Genomic DNA, 6000 nt, shown 5'->3' with positions numbered 1-6000 from the left:
TTCACAGCTCCACAGGACGCTGTCCTCACACTCACAGACAGCTCAGGTTCACAGCTCCACAGGACGCTGTCCTCACAGACAGCTCAGGTTCACAGCTCCACAGGACGCTGTCCTCACAGACAGCTCAGGTTCACAGCTCCACAGGACGCTGTCCTCACAGACAGCTCAGGTTCACAGCTCCACAGGACGCTGTCCTCACAGACAGCTCAGGTTCACAGCTCCACAGGACGCTGTCCTCACAGAAAGTGAGGCTTTTTATTGAACACACCCAAATCACATACACGCCCACCGCAGGTGGCACTGATCAGTGTTCAATTAAACAAGCATCAAAACAATAATAGTTTGCCTTTGTACATAATAGAAGTTACAATTTTAAGAGCATATCTTAACACCCCCACTTGCTCTTAGATTGTCACCAATTTTTTTTTTCTTTACAGTTTTTCACTTTCCAAACAAAGTCAGCAAACTTAATAAACTTAAATGTAGTAGCAGGTTTAGTCAACATCTGCTACATTTTCAATAGATGGACAATAATGCAACACAACATTACCATCAGACACATGTGATCTAATAAAGTGGTATTTTGTGTCGATCTGCTTACATCTTTGTCGGCTTACAGGATTTTTTGCCAAAGCAATTGTTCCCTGGTTGTCCTCATAAACCATAGATGTACCATAATCATATTTGTCAAGATCTTTCAAAAGCAATTTCAGATATAGACACTCTTGGATTGTTGCAGCTAGTGCCATATATTCTGCTTCACACGTGGACAGTGCGACAGTGGGCTGCTTTTTGGTTTTCCAAGAAACCAGACTTCCATTTTTGGATAGGACAATACAATAACCAGTAGTACCTCTGATAGGCCAATACAATAACCAGTAGTACCTCTGATAGGCCAATACAATAACCAGTAGTACCTCTGATAGGCCAATACAATAACCAGTAGTACTTCTGATAGGCCAATACAATAACCAGTAGTACTTCTGATAGGCCAATACAATAACCAGTAGTACCTCTGATAGGCCAATACAATAACCAGTAGTACTTCTGATAGGCCAATACAATAACCAGTAGTACTTCTGATAGGCCAATACAATAAACCAGTAGTACTTCTGATAGGCCAATACAATAACCAGTAGTACCTCTGATAGGCCAATACAATAACCAGTAGTACTTCTGATAGGCCAATACAATAACCAGTAGTACTTCTGATAGGCCAATACAATAACCAGTAGTACTTCTGATAGGCCAATACAATAACCAGTAGTACTTCTGATAGGCCAATACAATAACCAGTAGTACTTCTGATAGGCCAATACAATAACCAGTAGTACTTCTGATAGGCCAATACAATAACCAGTAGTACTTCTGATAGGCCAATACAATAACCAGTAGTACTTCTGATAGGCCAATACAATAACCAGTAGTACCTCTGATAGGCCAATACAATAACCAGTAGTACCTCTGATAGGCCAATACAATAACCAGTAGTACCTCTGATAGGCCAATACAATAACCAGTAGTACCTCTGATAGGCCAATACAATAACCAGTAGTACCTCTGATAGGCCAATACAATAACCAGTAGTACTTCTGATAGGCCAATACAATAACCAGTAGTACCTCTGATAGGCCAATACAATAACCAGTAGTACTTCTGATAGGCCAATACAATAACCAGTAGTACCTCTGATAGGCCAATACAATAACCAGTAGTACTTCTGATAGGCCAATACAATAACCAGTAGTACTTCTGATAGGCCAATACAATAACCAGTAGTACTTCTGATAGGCCAATACAATAACCAGTAGTACCTCTGATAGGCCAATACAATAACCAGTAGTACTTCTGATAGGCCAATACAATAACCAGTAGTACCTCTGATAGGCCAATACAATAACCAGTAGTACTTCTGATAGGCCAATACAATAACCAGTAGTACTTCTGATAGGCCAATACAATAACCAGTAGTACTTTGTTATCAGCCGTCCAGTCTGCATCACTGTACGCTTGAATACTCAGTGTTTCACACTTTCTTTGTCAACTGTACCTTTAACCCATTTAGGCCTGACGTCGAAATAAAAGAAAACGTTCGCTCTGAAATAATATATATTCAAAGATTTGTGCCGCATTTTTACGATTTTTCAAAAATAGCAGACCTACATGCTCGTAGCGCGCCACTCGGTGGCACGCTATGAGCTTGTAGATCTGCTATTTTTCAATAGCTAAAGTATAACATAATGCGTAGTTAAAACACCAAAAGGGGTTAATATATCCTGGATCAGCGATTAAACGGTTTCATGAAAGCTGGTTAATCTTGCCAGATTAAGTTTGCCAGTTAACCTGGATATGTTGAGGCTTGATTCAGTTTCATGAAAGCAATGCTGCACTAGTTACCATGGAAACTAATGCTGTGGATTTAGCCTGCTCCGGACCAGGCTAACAGCCATGTTTAACCTAATCCTGATGTCTTTACTGTTCATTAAGCAGTCAATCTGATCACAAACCAATGATTTTTGCCACACTTATTCAATTATTATGGGTTTAATGGTTTTCCATTGTCAACTTCTTTCCTAATTTGTTCCGTTAAATATAATAAACATGTGTCGGTTGAATACGATTTTCTAAAGCCAGATTGGAGTTTATACATTAGGTTATTCCTATTTAGGTATTCATTTAGTTGCTCGTTAATTATCTTGTACACACAACATCCTACTGTACACACAACATCCTACTGTACAGCTCAGGTTCACAGCTCCACAGGACGCTGTCCTCACAGACAGCTCAGGTTCACAGCTCCACAGGACGCTGTCCTCACAGACAGCTCAGGTTCACAGGTCCACAGGACGCTGTCCTCACAGACAGCTCAGGTTCACAGCTCCACAGGACGCTGTCCTCACAGACAGCTCAGGTTCACAGCTCCACAGGACGCTGTCCTCACAGACAGCTCAGGTTCACAGCTCCACAGGACGCTGTCCTCACAGACAGCTCAGGTTCACAGCTCCACAGGACGCTGTCCTCACAGAGAGCTCAGGTTCACAGCTCCACAGGACGCTGTCCTCACACTCACAGACAGCTCAGGTTCACAGCTCCACAGGACACTGTCCTCACAGACAGCTCAGGTTCACAGCTCCACAGGACGCTGTCCTCACAGACAGCTCAGGTTCACAGCTCCAAAGGACGCTGTCCTCACAGACAGCTCAGGTTCACAGCTCCACAGGACGCTGTCCTCACAGACAGCTCAGGTTCACAGCTCCACAGGACGCTGTCCTCACACTCACAGACAGCTCAGGTTCACAGCTCCACAGGACGCTGTCCTCACAGACAGCTCAGGTTCACAGCTCCACAGGACGCTGTCCTCACAGACAGCTCAGGTTCACAGCTCCACAGGACGCTGTCCTCACAGACAGCTCAGGTTCACAGCTCCACAGGACGCTGTCCTCACAGACAGCTCAGGTTCACAGCTCCACAGGACGCTGTCCTCACAGAAAGTGAGGCTTTTTATTGAACACACCCAAATCACATACACGCCCACCGCAGGTGGCACTGATCAGTGTTCAATTAAACAAGCATCAAAACAATAATAGTTTGCCTTTGTACATAATAGAAGTTACAATTTTAAGAGCATATCTTAACACCCCCACTTGCTCTTAGATTGTCACCAATTTTTTTTTTCTTTACAGTTTTTCACTTTCCAAACAAAGTCAGCAAACTTAATAAACTTAAATGTAGTAGCAGGTTTAGTCAACATCTGCTACATTTTCAATAGATGGACAATAATGCAACACAACATTACCATCAGACACATGTGATCTAATAAAGTGGTATTTTGTGTCGATCTGCTTACATCTTTGTCGGCTTACAGGATTTTTTGCCAAAGCAATTGTTCCCTGGTTGTCCTCATAAACCATAGATGTACCATAATCATATTTGTCAAGATCTTTCAAAAGCAATTTCAGATATAGACACTCTTGGATTGTTGCAGCTAGTGCCATATATTCTGCTTCACACGTGGACAGTGCGACAGTGGGCTGCTTTTTGGTTTTCCAAGAAACCAGACTTCCATTTTTGGATAGGACAATACAATAACCAGTAGTACCTCTGATAGGCCAATACAATAACCAGTAGTACCTCTGATAGGCCAATACAATAACCAGTAGTACCTCTGATAGGCCAATACAATAACCAGTAGTACTTCTGATAGGCCAATACAATAACCAGTAGTACTTCTGATAGGCCAATACAATAACCAGTAGTACCTCTGATAGGCCAATACAATAACCAGTAGTACTTCTGATAGGCCAATACAATAACCAGTAGTACTTCTGATAGGCCAATACAATAAACCAGTAGTACTTCTGATAGGCCAATACAATAACCAGTAGTACCTCTGATAGGCCAATACAATAACCAGTAGTACTTCTGATAGGCCAATACAATAACCAGTAGTACTTCTGATAGGCCAATACAATAACCAGTAGTACTTCTGATAGGCCAATACAATAACCAGTAGTACTTCTGATAGGCCAATACAATAACCAGTAGTACTTCTGATAGGCCAATACAATAACCAGTAGTACTTCTGATAGGCCAATACAATAACCAGTAGTACTTCTGATAGGCCAATACAATAACCAGTAGTACTTCTGATAGGCCAATACAATAACCAGTAGTACCTCTGATAGGCCAATACAATAACCAGTAGTACCTCTGATAGGCCAATACAATAACCAGTAGTACCTCTGATAGGCCAATACAATAACCAGTAGTACCTCTGATAGGCCAATACAATAACCAGTAGTACCTCTGATAGGCCAATACAATAACCAGTAGTACTTCTGATAGGCCAATACAATAACCAGTAGTACCTCTGATAGGCCAATACAATAACCAGTAGTACTTCTGATAGGCCAATACAATAACCAGTAGTACCTCTGATAGGCCAATACAATAACCAGTAGTACTTCTGATAGGCCAATACAATAACCAGTAGTACTTCTGATAGGCCAATACAATAACCAGTAGTACTTCTGATAGGCCAATACAATAACCAGTAGTACCTCTGATAGGCCAATACAATAACCAGTAGTACTTCTGATAGGCCAATACAATAACCAGTAGTACCTCTGATAGGCCAATACAATAACCAGTAGTACTTCTGATAGGCCAATACAATAACCAGTAGTACTTCTGATAGGCCAATACAATAACCAGTAGTACTTTGTTATCAGCCGTCCAGTCTGCATCACTGTACGCTTGAATACTCAGTGTTTCACACTTTCTTTGTCAACTGTACCTTTAACCCATTTAGGCCTGACGTCGAAATAAAAGAAAACGTTCGCTCTGAAATAATATATATTCAAAGATTTGTGCCGCATTTTTACGATTTTTCAAAAATAGCAGACCTACATGCTCGTAGCGCGCCACTCGGTGGCACGCTATGAGCTTGTAGATCTGCTATTTTTCAATAGCTAAAGTATAACATAATGCGTAGTTAAAACACCAAAAGGGGTTAATATATCCTGGATCAGCGATTAAACGGTTTCATGAAAGCTGGTTAATCTTGCCAGATTAAGTTTGCCAGTTAACCTGGATATGTTGAGGCTTGATTCAGTTTCATGAAAGCAATGCTGCACTAGTTACCATGGAAACTAATGCTGTGGATTTAGCCTGCTCCGGACCAGGCTAACAGCCATGTTTAACCTAATCCTGATGTCTTTACTGTTCATTAAGCAGTCAATCTGATCACAAACCAATGATTTTTGCCACACTTATTCAATTATTATGGGTTTAATGGTTTTCCATTGTCAACTTCTTTCCTAATTTGTTCCGTTAAATATAATAAACATGTGTCGGTTGAATACGATTTTCTAAAGCCAGATTGGAGTTTATACATTAGGTTATTCCTATTTAGGTATTCATTTAGTTGCTCGTTAATTATCTTGTACACACAACATCCTACTGTACACACAACATCCTACTGTACACACAACATCCTAC

Source organism: Electrona antarctica (genome assembly GCF_951216825.1).
Source record: "Electrona antarctica genome assembly, chromosome: 10".
NCBI lineage: Eukaryota > Metazoa > Chordata > Actinopteri > Myctophiformes > Myctophidae > Electrona > Electrona antarctica.
The sequence above is the reverse complement of the archived record's forward strand: the minus strand, read 5'-3'. Positions refer to the sequence as shown.